The sequence below is a fragment of the Solea solea genome, chromosome 6, assembly GCF_958295425.1.
Source record: "Solea solea chromosome 6, fSolSol10.1, whole genome shotgun sequence".
Lineage (NCBI taxonomy): Eukaryota > Metazoa > Chordata > Actinopteri > Pleuronectiformes > Soleidae > Solea > Solea solea.
Genome location: NC_081139.1, coordinates 31,548,710 through 31,563,197, shown reverse-complemented (window position 1 = coordinate 31,563,197; position 14,488 = coordinate 31,548,710). Strand labels below are relative to the sequence as shown.

The 14,488-nt window shown below is 36.5% G+C and overlaps 1 long non-coding RNA gene across 2 annotated transcripts; it reads left to right on the top strand.

Moving 5' to 3' along the window:
- The first annotated feature begins 2,284 nt into the window (after window positions 1–2,284).
- LOC131461147 (uncharacterized) lies at window positions 2,285–5,869 on the top strand. Of its 2 annotated transcripts, none has more exons than XR_009240449.1 (4): window positions 2,285–2,532; window positions 3,549–3,607; window positions 4,995–5,145; window positions 5,730–5,869. It is a non-coding gene; the product is annotated as an uncharacterized LOC131461147 (long non-coding RNA). The 2 variants fall into 2 exon arrangements; XR_009240448.1 differs by having other exon boundaries at window positions 2,289–2,532; window positions 3,549–3,603.
- The last annotated feature ends 8,619 nt before the right edge of the window (window positions 5,870–14,488 follow it).

Sequence of the window (14,488 nt, the reverse complement as noted above, 5' to 3'; positions counted from 1 at the left end):
GAAAACAGTCGTATTCCTGCTGAATGCGCACAAAAACAGACAAAAATAGAAAAACACATTCAAACAGTGAAATCATTGCAAAATCAAACACTGAAGGTATATAACTATATCTTATACGATGTTAACTTTATTTGTGAGGTTTATGTTATGGGACAGTAGAAAAATGAAAAAAAATCAGAAAACAGTCGTATTCCAGCTGAATGCGCACAAAAACAGACAAAAATAGAAAAACACATTCAAACAGTGAAATCATTGCAAAATCAAACACTGAAGGTATATAACTATATCTTATACGATGTTAACTTTATTTGTGAGGTTTATGTTATGGGACAGTAGAAAAATGAAAAAAATTCCGAAAACAGCCGTATCCCTGCTGAATGCGCACAAAAACAGACACAAATAGAAAAACACATCCAAACAGTGAAATCATTATAAATTCAAACACTGAGGGTACATCAATATACCTTATAAGATGTTAACTTCATATTATAGGACAGTAGATGAAAGATTAAAATACCCTCGATCAGCCTTAGTCCCTGATACACATACGGAAAAATCAGACTCCTGGCTCAATGCCTTTAGGAATTATTACAAAAAACACACCCGAACGGCTGACCATTGACCTTTCCGAAGGTTGCACAGGCCTGAAACTCTGCACCCGGGATAAGCCTAAATCCCTGATACACATACGGAAAAATCAGACTCCTGGCTCAATGCCTTTAGGAATTATTACAAAAAACTCACCCGAACGGCTGACCATTGACCTTTCCGAAGGTTGCACAGGCCTGAAACTCTGCACACGGGATCAGCCTTAGTCCCTGATACACATACGGAAAAATCAGACTCCTGGCTTAAGGCCTTTAGGAATTATTACAAAAAACACACCCGAACGGCTGACCTTTGACCTTTCCAAAGGTTGCACGGGTCTGAAACTTGGCACCCTGGATAAGCCTAAGTCCCTGATACAGATACGGAAAAATCAGACTCCTGGCTCAATGCCTTTAGGAATTATTACAAAAAACACACCCGAACGGCTGACCATTGACCTTTCCGAAGGTTGCACAGGTCTGAAACTCGGCTACCGGGATAAGCCTAAATCCTTGATACACATACGGAAAAATCAGACTCCTGGCTTAATGCCTTTAGGAATTATTACAAAAAACACACCCGAACAGCTGACCATTGACCTTTCCGAAGGTTGCACAGGTCTGAAACTCGGCAACCGGGATAAGCTCCAGTCCCTGATACACATACGGAAAAATCAGACTCCTGACTCAATGCCTTTGGGAATTATTACAAAAAACACAACAGAGCGGCTGACCTTTGACCTTTCCAAAGGTTGCACGGGTCTGAAACTCGGCACCCTGGATCAGCCAGGAGTCCCTGATACACATATGGAGAAATCAGCATCCGGGCTCATTGCCTTTAGGAATTATTGAAGAAAAGACAGTTTCCCACCTTTCTTACGATTGAATTTTACAGACTGTGCTTTTGGCAGTTTTTTTTGGCCGGGGGAAAAAAGTCTGAAATCCGAAAACAGCCTTATCTCAGCTCAATGGGGCACAAACAGACACTTATCGAAAAACACATCCCAATAGTGAAATCATTGCAAAATCAAACACTGAGGGTACAGAACTAAATATTTTAAGGTGTTAACTTCATTTGTGAGGTTTATGTTATGGGAAAGTAGAAAAATAAAAAAAATCCGGAAACAACCTTATCTCAGCTGAATGCGCACACAAACAGACACCAATAGAAAAACACATCCCAACAGTGAAATCATTGCAAAATCAAACACTGAGAGTACAGAACTAAATCTTTGAAGATGTTAACTTCATTTGTGAGGTTTATGTTATGGGACAGCAGAAAAATGAAAAAAATCCGTAAACAGCCTTATCTCAGCTGAATGCGCACACAAACAGACACTTGTAGAAAAACACACCCCAACAGTGAAATCATTGCCAAATCAAACACTGAGTGTACAGAACTAAATCTTTTAAGATGTTAACTTCATTTGTGAGGTTTATGTTATGGGACAGCAGAAAAATTAAAAAAATCCGGAAACAGCCTTATCTCAGCTCAATGGGGCACAAACAGACACCAATAGAAAAACACATCCAAACAGTGAAATCATTGCAAAATCAAACACCGAGGGTACAGAACTAAATATTTTAAGATGTTAACTTCATTTGTGAGGTTTATGTTATGGGAAAGTACACTCAAAAAAATGATTCTTGGCCCCAATAAACATGAAGCAATATTTCCAAGTAAACTGTAACTGAAATGTATAAAACTAAAGGTTTATTTAATAAGAATAAGTAAACAGTGTGTAAATATGTGTTCTACAACAACAATGTAAACAAACTGAGTAAACTTTATCTGAATGGATCACATAAGAGGAAAGTGGGCGTGTTCCAGCATATTGTCTACGGGTTCGCCCACACTGCCCTCACACACTTGGCACTGCCATGCAGACAACACGTCACACGCATTGCGCTTGACTGACAAACGGCGACAAGTGTGCTTAATACGGTAAGTTTAATTGTTTGTAACGCATGGTGTTAATGTAGTGACATGATATTTGAAAATAATGTCGATATGCTATTTTTTGTTGTTGTTTTTTCTACTTTCTCAAAAATAATGTGAATACTTTGGACTTTATACTGTTGAAAGTCTGGCGAAGTTCGATTAGCGCCCGTGAAGGGACATCCCGATATTCCGAAATCCCTATGTTCCGACGTGAAGGCCTTTCTAAGGGTTAGCTGTTTTATGCTAACGCGCTAAGAGCGTATGTTTACATGTTTAGGTGCTGGCTGGCACATGGCACTTGACCTGTCCTGTCCTGCTGCTGCAGTTGGGCACTAACTCGCTTACTTGCTCTGTAGTTGGCAAGCCGTATTATATTATGAAACGTATTAATGACATTAATTTAATGTCAAACCGATTTTTTTCTTCACTGTAGCCAAATGCTGCTCATGTGGGAATGTTCTCCTAAATTTTAATAAAGGAGTAATGTTAGTTACTACTAATTTAAGTCCCACGAGCTGACGTAATTTGAGATTTAGCACTGTAAATGATGTGATTTACGTAACCACTTAAATTCTAATGGGTGGTGTTATTAATACTCTAAAAATAATATACATTTATTTCTGTGAAAATATATATTTTTATCGATTAATGTTGAATTTTGGCTGGATATGGCTACATACTGTGTCTCCATTGTGTTGTCCAGCTAACACAACCATATGAAGTTAACTTATCTACAGGCGTCTGTTTGCAAAAGATAAAATAAACAGTTATATTCAAACTGCTCAAACTTATCAAACTAATTTAATACTACTTGTATTTACATTACATTATATTCCTGCATGTGCTTTTTCCTCCACACTGGGGACAAAAAAATTTAATATTTTTCCTATTAGTTTTTGTTGTTGTTGTTTTAGTACATGTTGATGGCAATGTCAATTGCTGAAGTTTAAGTAAGCCATAGATTTCTGCTAAAATGTTAGCTTTTATTCTATTTTCATGTGTTTTTCCTTCTCTTCTAGGTAGAACATGTGAATGGGTGTGTGGGAATGTAAGGTCTGTGGAAAATCAGAAAAAGTAGGTATGCATTGCTTAAACATTGCAAGGTAAAACATGGCCATCATGGAAGCAGGTTCAGGCATTGCTGCCCATATTCTAATTGTCCATGCACATTTAGACTTTGGAACAGTCTTTTGAGTCTTATATACCATTCTCACAAAGCTCAAACATCTTCAGAACCATCAGAGTTATCTATATATTCATGTCAGCTGTGTGCATGTCCTCAACTTGCAAATGAACGAGATTACTTCAGTCATGTAAATGAACATTTAAGAAGGAAAGAAACTGTAACATGCATGTTCAAAGATTGTTCATTTAAAACTAGCATTTACAATACATTTCATACTCATAAAAACAGGAAACATAATCCCCATACTGTAAATGATTTCAAAGCTGAGGTTGTTAGTGTTGTTGCAAGGTTACAGGAATCAGATACTTCAGTGATTGATGTTTCTTGTGCAGCAGGCTTCTTTAAGAAAGTTGCTCGTCACACAAATTTTTTCAAGAATATTCCACTGACATTAGCAACTAAACATCAGCAAATGATTGCATATCATATCAGTGCAAAACATGGGTGTGAAACGAATGGTTACTTTGAAAAGGCACATTATTGTTTAAGGTGGGTTTATCATGAAACTTTTTTCTCAATGTCTCATGAAATAGGGGTGTAAAAATAAAAACCAGATCAACTGTCATATGAAAAAATGTTAAATTGTATTCCTCTTTAAATAATGTAAATGTTAGATGTTTTTATCTATCTGTCTGTCTATGATTTATGATTTTTTAAAGGAATGGTTTGACATTTTGGCAAATGGAAGCTAATGGAATTTCTTGTTTTCCCTCAAACTCATCAAAAACACAATCCAACAACTCCAAAGCGCTCTGATGGACAAATTGTGACCTCTACAGTATAAGATAATAATGGAACGTTACGAGACAGAGTTGTTTTCAGGATAAATACAGCGACTGCTTGTAGAAAAAGTGTCGCTGAAGGCAACGCGTATCAGTGGTTTTACATGAATTTACCTCTAAAATAACTCAGTCTTTTATCGTTCCATTATTATCTCATAGCGTGGTAGATGTGCAGGTCACAACTTTTCCACCAGAGTGTTTTGGAGTTGTTGAATTGTGTATTTGATAAGTTTGATGAGGGAAACCAAGAAATCCCATTATCCTCTGTAGCGTAGCTCTGAGCAGCTCATGGCTCTGCTCCGGCATTCTAGAAATAGCTTGCAGTGACAAATAAAGGTAATGAACCTACTGCTATGGCAATGGGCAATTTGCCAAAATGTTGAACTATCCCTATAAGTCAGACATTAGCCGCGAGAGATAACATAGTTGAAGTTCTTAAATAAAGTTGCAGTAATTCAATTTTTCATAACCTTTTGTGTCCTGTATTTGTTCCCTAGAATCCATAAAGTGAAAGATGTCAAATCCAGTCCACCTGAGAGTCGTCCTCAGCGGAGATGACGCTAGAAATCTTAGCCTGATGTCAGGGATACCAGCATCTGTGGATCAACTTGTCCATGAGATAAAGACTGCTTTCGTGCTGTCAGTGAGGTAAGCATTACTGATGACATTTTGCACACTTCTCTGCTGATGTGTAACTGCTTTCCAAAATTATTTTAAGGTAATTATTACCTCGGGGAAAATATTCTTTCATTTTATATGAACATATCTATTTCTACAATAAAAACAATGGTAAGCAGGTTTTTTTCTTATGTCAACAGAATTTCTTAAGACTGTTTTCAGAGATTGATTATAGAGGGAGACTGGACACTAATTTTTCCATTCCATTCCATCAAAGATATCAATCTATTGACATGCCATCAGCCTTCAAGATTTTATTTTATTTGTAGCTGCCCAACTTTTTTATTGATGACTTGTGCAACTGCTCTCTAGCCTGATATGAGCTGGAGCAGATGCTTTTAAGACTTTAACATACTTTAAATGTAAACAGTTTGACAAAGCCCTGATTGGATTGAGATGTGATTTATCTGCATCTGATAGTGCCCAAGTGCCAAGTCCTCGAAGTGTCTGTCCTTTTTTCAGCACAGAAAATATCAATTGTCTTATAGACTATCTATAAGCTAGAAAGTTATTCTCTCTTTTCCCATTAACACATTTTTTCCCCTCTCTCTCAGAATTCATGCGTATAACAACTTTGCCACTTCAAGCCAAGTTTTTGGGAGAAGTAGACAAATACACACCTAACTTGATGAAGGTCTTCAGCAGTAGAGGAGGAGCTGCTGGAAAGAAGATCAGGCTTCTCATGGCTCCGAAAACTAAGGCAAGTGCAGTAAACTGTTACATTATTTAGCCAGAAGAGGTTTTTCTCCCAATATAACATCTCCGTTTCCTATCTACCTTCATCTGTTTAATCTTCCTCCTCAATGAGCTTTGCTATTCTGTCATTTTTCTTTCCTTTGCTGCCATCCTTTATATCCTCTGTGGATGAGATGTTGGACCCCTCATATTTTGGTGTTTTCATCTTCCATACCTCATCTTCCTACTTCTCCACTCTTCCTCTCATCTCCTACAATTTCTTCTCTTTACATGATCACCCCTCTTTCATCCATCTTCTCTTCCTGCCCTTTAACTTCCACTTCTTAATGTCCATCTTTGTTTACCTCTGCAACCTTCCTCTCCACTTCACATGGGGGTTATTTGTGACAAAGATCTGATAAATGCTGGAAAATGTCTTGAAAAATGAATAGCTTTAATATTTCATATACATTTGTTTTCAGAGTGAGGACATCGAAGTCAAGAGGGACTGTGTACTTCAAGGTCTTTGTGCTTATCTCAATGAAGACAGCAACACTCTTATCAAGAAGTACTTGGTCAGTAATTGCATTTGATTTTATTGTGATCTTTCAGTCTTTCAATGTTGAATAAAATGTAGAATAAAATGTTTGAATTCATGGTCATGATTTCAAAGCTGGAATTGACAGTAAAATATTGTATTTATTTGCAATAGATTATTCAAGAGTAGCTAATGAAATGGCCACTGCTTATATTATCATCTGCAGTATTAACAGCCTTGACTTTTTCTAATTGCAAGATATCAAAGATAATCTTCATTAAACTTGTAAAGTGCTGAATCAGTTCATGCTATAGTGTGTTATACTGTGCCGGTGCATTAGTGTCCGATTAGCATTCAGGATTTCAGTTCTTGTCTTTGTTTTGAGGTAGACACATGTATGTAGAGCCTATTTTTTAAGGAGGTAGGATAACATATTTGAAAAACATTACTATTGTATACTTTAATACATAGGGTTTATGTGAACGTTCACCTTAACTTTAACTGAATAATCACATTAACTTTATGTAAAAGTTCACCTTACCTTTAACTGAATTAACACACGCAGTTCATGTGAAAGTTCACATTACCTTTAAGCGAATGAACACATAAGGTTTATGTTTACCTTTGCATTAACTTTAGTTAATGTATTCACACTGATTCAGCATGGTAGAAACACATTGAATTAAATAGGACCCTCACATTGAACTTACCTAATAAAATTACATGGAAAAACTTCATGTAATTAAAATACATAAAGTCAACGTTTTTGCTTCAATTATTTTTTTGAGTGTAGAAAAATGAAAAAAATCCGGAAACAGCCTTATCTCAGCTGAATGCGCACACAAACAGACACCAATAGAAAAACACATCCAAACAGTGAAATCTATGCAAAATCAAACACTGAGGGTACATAACTAAATCTTTTAAGGAGTTAACTTCATTTGTGAGGTTTATGTTACGGAACAGTAGAAAAATTAAAAAAATCCGGAAACAGCCTTATCTCAGCTCAATGGGGCACAAACAGACACCAATAGAAAAACACATCGAAACAGTGAAATCTTTGCTAAATCAAACACTGAGGGTACAGAACTAAATCGTTTAAGATGTTAACTTCATTTGTGAGGTTTATGTTATGGGACAGCAGAAAAATTAAAAAAATCCGTAAACAGCCTTATCTCAGCTGAATGCGCACACAAAACAGACACTTGTAGAAAAACACATCCAAACAGTGAAATCATTGCAAAATCAAACAGTGAGTGTACGGAACTAAATCTTTTAAGATGTTAACTTCATTTGTGAGGTTTATGTTATGGGAAAGTAGAAAAATGAAAAAAATCCGGAAACAGCCTTATCTCAGCTGAATGCGCACACAGACACTTGTAGAAAAACACATCCCAAGAGTGAAATCATTGCAAAATCAAACACTGAGGGTACAGAACTAAATCTTTTAAGATGTTAACTTCATTTGTGAGGTTTATGTTATGGGACAGCAGAAAAATTTAAAAAATCCGTAAACAGCCTTATCTCAGCTGAATGCGCACACAAACAGACACTTGTAGAAAAACACATCCCAAGAGTGAAATCATTGCAAAATCAAACACTGAGGGTACAGAACTAAATCTTTTAAGATGTTAACTTCATTTGTGAGGTTTTTGTTATGGGACAGCAGAAAAATTAAAAAAATCCGTAAACAGCCTTATCTCAGCTGAATGCGCACACAAACAGACACTTGTAGAAAAACACACCCCAACAGTGAAATCATTGCAAAATCAAACACTGAGTGTACGGAACTAAATCTTTTAAGATGTTAACTTCATTTGTGAGGTTTATGTTACGGAACAGTAGAAAAATGAAAAAAATCCGGAAACAGCCTTATCTCAGCTGAATGCGCACACAGACACTTGTAGAAAAACACATCCCAAGAGTGAAATCATTGCAAAATCAAACACTGAGGGTACAGAAATAAATCTTTTAAGATGTTAACTTCATTTGTGAGGTTTATGTTATAGGACAGCAGAAAAATTAAAAAAATCCGGAAACAGCCTTATCTCAGCTCAATGGGGCACAAACAGACACCAATAGAAAAACACATCCAAACAGTGAAATCATTGCAAAATCAAACACCGAGGGTACAGAACTAAATATTTTAAGATGTTAACTTCATTTGTGAGGTTTATGTTACGGAACAGCAGAAAAATTAAAAAAATCCGGAAACAGCCTTATCTCAGCTCAATGGGGCACAAACAGACACCAATAGAAAAACACATCGAAACAGTGAAATCTTTGCTAAATCAAACACTGAGGGTACAGAACTAAATCTTTTAAGATGTTAACTTCATTTGTGAGGTTTATGTTATGGGACAGCAGAAAAATTAAAAAAATCCGTAAACAGCCTTATCTCAGCTGAATGCGCACACAAACAGACACCCATAGAAAAACACATCCCAACAGTGGAATCATTGCAAAATCAAACACCGAGGGTACAGAACTAAATCTTTTAAGATGTTAACTTCATTTGTGAGGTTTATGTTATGGGAAAGTAGAAAAACGAAAAAAATCCGTAAACAGCCATATCTCAGCTGAATGCGCACACAAACAGACACCAATAGAAAAACACATCCAAACAGTGAAATCAATGCAAAATCAAACAGTGAGTGTACAGAACTTAATCTTTTAAGATGTTAACTTCATTTGTGAGGTTTATGTTATGGGACAGCAGAAAAATTAAAAAAATCCGTAAACAGCCTTATCTCAGCTGAATGCGCACACAAAACAGACACTTGTAGAAAAACACATCCCAACAGTGAAATCTTTGCAAAATCAAACACTGAGAGTACAGAAGTATATCTTATAAGATGTACATTTCATTTGTTCAGTTAACTGTATGGTTATTTGTCATAATCAAACTTCAAAAAAATATTTCTACAATGTTTTTTTCAACAAATGTTGCTTTCACAGCACACATTATTGTTGTAATCATATCATTATTATTAATATTATTATTGCTGTTAATATTATTATTGTTATCTTCACCATCATTATATTTATATCATTAATACATTGACATTATATTAACATAAAAAAACAAAAACTCGCGCACTCATTCTATTGGGAACAATGACATGATGATGCTGTAGGGCCACCTTCAGCATTCGCTTCCGATTTTCATTAAGTTTCGATTCCACCTTAAAAAAATGCACGTTTCGGCCAGTAGGGAGAAGTGCAAATTCAGGAATGGTTGCAATAGAATTCAGTCAGCATTCATATTTGAGATGGACTTTCTCCTATAGTCCAAAGTAGATAAGTAGACATATAGGGGATCACTGGAAAAATAAGGAGCTGTAGTATGCAAAGCAGGTGACATATTTCATGGGAAATCATATTAGGCCACTAGAGGGCAGTGCAAAGTCACAAATTGTTGCAAAAATAATTGTCAAAATCTTGACTTTTGAGCTTGATTTTCTCCAAAATTCTCAAACCAGGAATATTCATCACTCATGTCATGATATAGCTATAATATTGTCATGCCTTCCTCATCATAGTTCACATTCCATTTGTCAGAGATAAAATATGAATCCATAACCCATTTTGAGAGGCAGGTTCTCATAAGGTTGGGATGTGTCAACTATTTGGGTTGCCACTGATGGGTAGACTCCCCTGTTTAAATGTTGGAGTTTAGTATTTTGGGCAACACCATGTTAGTTTTTGAAACCAGAAACAACCATAGTTATAAGAGAAGGGATGGATACTGATAGCTTGTCCACTACAAATCCACCTATAACTGCAACTTTGCAAACATGAAATGCAGAGCTGTCAATCACACACTGACAGCTCTGCATTTAAATGTAAAATTAAATTTACATTGTGGACATGCAGCTCTACTGAAGAGGAACTAAGACCATAAACCCTTTAGAACAATGTATGCAGGGCACCAGACTAACTTTTTACTAGGAGCACAGTAGCCCCCCCTATAACTGAATGTTTTAGGAGAGCAAGCAGAACATTTAGGGGCGCACACCTTAAACATTTCCTCTCATTTTCACTGTATTACTGATCAATACTCCGATAATAATTGAATAAATTGCAATGTGCTGTTTAGAATTCCCAGTGAATTTTTATTGTGCACTTGTTTGTTAAAGAATAACATCACATAAGAGACATTAAGTGTACATAAAATACCATCACTGTCACTACAGTACAATTATTAACTAGAAGTGGCCCGGTACTGTCCAGTACACAGAAACGGCACTTTTATTTGTGTACTGGCACATTTCACAAGATGCCGGTAATCTCTTATCAGTCCACTTGATTATGGTCCAGAGCAATAATGTCTCAGGGTACACTATGTGACGTTCACCTGTTCTCGCAAAAGTCAAGTGTTTATTCCTTGAGTTTGGAGTTTTTATTTTCTATCTAATCTCTATCTGGAAGACGACCGCTGTGGCGACCATCATCATGCTTCAAAAGCATGAGTTAGCTCATCCACACACTCATACTTTCTGATATAATAAAAATAAACATGGAGCTGGCAAGTTGAGGCTTGAAAATATCAGAGGAAGATGCACAGAAGGGATTAAGCTGGGCAATAGCCCGGTATCCTGGACTCTTGCTCAAAAATTAATAAATTGATAAAGTTGAACCTGAATTTTCCTTAACACTAAAACAAGGCCAGACCAAAAGTTTCACTCCCAGGGCTGGAGTATGCCAGGTGTAATATTATTAGATATTAATGTAGATGTGATGCAATAATTTGATGCACAAGCCTGTTTTCTTTGTGTATTACCTTAATGACTCTGTCCTGGCAGTGCTGGATGATCTTACACAGCTCCTCTGTACCCTGAGACTCGAGACTCTGATGAAGGATCTGCTCAAACATCTAGTAAAACACAATTTGTAGTTTTGTACCTAACTTTGTGACATACATGCATGTAACACCAGACAAACTGACTCATATAGGAATATCCCATGAAATAATGTGATAATGTACTACACCCAGGTCCACAGTCTGTATTGTGGCATGTTTAACTGTTTAACTGTCCACTGAGTTATCAAACGGCCAAAAGATGTTCGCCTTTAGTTCTACTGTGTCCTTGATCAATGCCACAGTCAGAACCTCATCATTCAACTATTTGACAAACTCTAGTCAAACAGGAGCTACAGTGTAGGAAAATGATCAAGAAATATAATGAGTGTCAATAAAATGATTAGCTCTCATACAAACTTCCCATTGTGTTAACCAGTTAACCAATAACCTATATTAGACTGGTTAGTCAGTAGTTGAGGTTTCACCTCTCTCATGGGGATCTGGGCCCTTTGGACAAACACTGACGGGCTGCTCACGTCAAACTGTTGCTGCAGACCCTCAAGGCTCAGGTTCACCACCTTCTCATAGCAGCTGTGCATCTTAACTGGATGGAAAGCCAGCATGGAGATCTTCTCCATGTGCTGAGGAGGAAGACAAGAAGGGAGAGGAAGAGATGGATGAGGCATGGACAGATTTGGGAAAAATGTATAATTGTGTCTCACAATAAATATACTACTGCAAAAGTATCACTAATGTTACACTAGACAAATGCTGTTTAAATCACAAACATATTTGGAATAGGAGTATAGGAATTGCGGATAGATAACATTTGTTTTGTAAAGATCCAGATTCTTGTGCTTCAACTGCGAAAATCAGAGTGCATTTTCTATACATAATCATTATATATTGTGCTTCAATTTAAGCACATTCTCATGTTATGGGTTTTATTTAAAGCGACACAATTTTCAACCTTCACGTAATGTCTCTAAGCAGGGATGGGAAGTATTTCTGATACATGTATTAAAAAAAATACATATTTAAAATACGAAATATGCTCTTTTCTGGAGATGATGAAAAATTCCTTCAGATTTTGTACCAATATATTTCCATTATGTGTATTTTATTTAAAATACTGTAACATACATCCTTTGAAAAAAAGTGATGACATAAGAAGACAAATTGCAGGATGCTGCTTCAGATTGGACGTCATGGTGCTTGTGCCTACTTTAATTTGCCAGGACTTGTTAAGATCACAATTAGTCTACATAAGAATTGAATTGAGTCAAGCGATTACCATCAGAGCTGAGTTTCAAGACTTTAGAGCTCACTCTGTCGTTTACATCGATGACAGTGTTAAAGTCGCCACATAAAATAATTTTGTATCCGACCAATAGCGGTTCTTTAAGTCTTTTAAAAAGTTGAAAAATGTTTGTTCTCTCATGAGAGGTGTACACGTGTATCGTTCGTATTTTTTCTCCTCGGTAAAAACAATCCAACATGAGCAATCTACAAGGAATTAAATTAGGAAATCATTTGTTTTACGAATAATAGTGACATCACCAGTTTTAGAAAAAAGATCCCACCATCAGCTTTACTTTCGCCAATAGAAATTACACTTAGACCTTTGTTCCACATGCTGGATACCTTTACTCTTTACTTGTGTTCAGTCTCAGTTCTTGACAACATGTCAAAGTCAGTTTTCAACAAGAATTTAATTTGATGGGCTCTAAAAGAATTTGATTGGATGCCATGGGCATTCCAAGATGAAACTTTGGGGAAGGTCATAAATGTTTGGGGGGTTATGGTGTGGGTTAACAAGCTTTTCTTTTCTTTTTCTCTACCTCTACAAAAGGTGTTTCATGATCATCACCAGGCTCTGGGGCGGGGAATTCAGGAGTGGGAGAGAAAGAGCCAAAGTTGTTGCTGTAAGGGGGGCTCTCTGCTACAGCCTGCAGGTAAAGCGGGGTGCTGCCGACTCGCTGACCCTGACCCTTATACCTATTCCAAGCCCTACCAGTAGAGGTCCCCCAAACCCCAATTTATGAGCTGGAATAAAATGATATCAAAGTTTAGTTGGGGTGGCAAAAGACCCACGATAAGACTGGAAACTCTCCAGCTGCCAAAAGAAGAAGGAGGGATGAGACTACCAAAATTAAAGGAATACTACCATGCGGCCCAATTGAGATATATTGTAGGTTGGTGCAAACCAGACACAGTGAAATGAAATAGAAAAAGAGTTTGGAGAAAACCCAGTACAGAATATAATTGGGGATAAAGAAACATACAAGAAGATTCAAAACCAAATAGACACAATCACGATGTTCACATACAAAATATGGTTCAGCATAATACAAAAATATAAGATACAGAAAGACACTAATTTATTGAATATGATAGCAATTTTACACCGACTAGGTACGATATAGGATTTAAACAGTGGACAACCAAGGGAATCACAGCATGGTGTGTTTTGGTGAAAGATGGACAGCTTGAGAGTTTCCAAAATATGACAGAAAAAAAGGATTTAGATAATCAATCATGAATTCTGTGGATTCCTGCAACTTAGAGACTACTATATGAAAGAGATCAGGATGGACCCCTCCTGAGAAGTGAATAGTGTGATCCAGATCATCATAATCAACGCATACAAATAAACCACAATTAGAATTATATTGGGACTATATAAAAAAAAATGCTACAAAATACATTAAAAAAAAAAATGGGAATCAGGATTTAACATAAAACTTAGTGATGAAGATTGGCTAAGATTGGTATAATCTGCCAGACATTAGCCTCATGTATGAAACAAAGTGATTTTGAAGCAGAAACATATTTAGGTTACAAGGTCAGAGCTGCAGTGACTTCCTGACAAGTACAAATGAGCATTTCATGGGTTGTACTGGCAACAGATATGACAAATGTTGGGTGGCTGGGAGATTTTTTTTGAATCAGTCTTGAATATGTCAAAGATTACCCACAATATTAACTTTGAAGCATTGTTAGTTTTGTGTAGCATCAGCTAAAACATGTACTCCCTCCCCTCTTAATTTGAAAAGAGGACATTTGTAATATGGAAATGATTGAATATTTGGTGGTTTTGAGGAGGACTGATGCAGGACAAAAGTATTAATCTTTTATGACAACAATTCTTGGGAGTGAACATTCCTGCCATATACTCAAGTGTATGGTGAAAACAATGTTCAGTGTTCTATTGATCTATTAATAAAATGTTTTCATTTGAATTCCAATTTGCCAAGAGACCTTCTTACAAGAAAGTGTGCCATATGCACTAACAC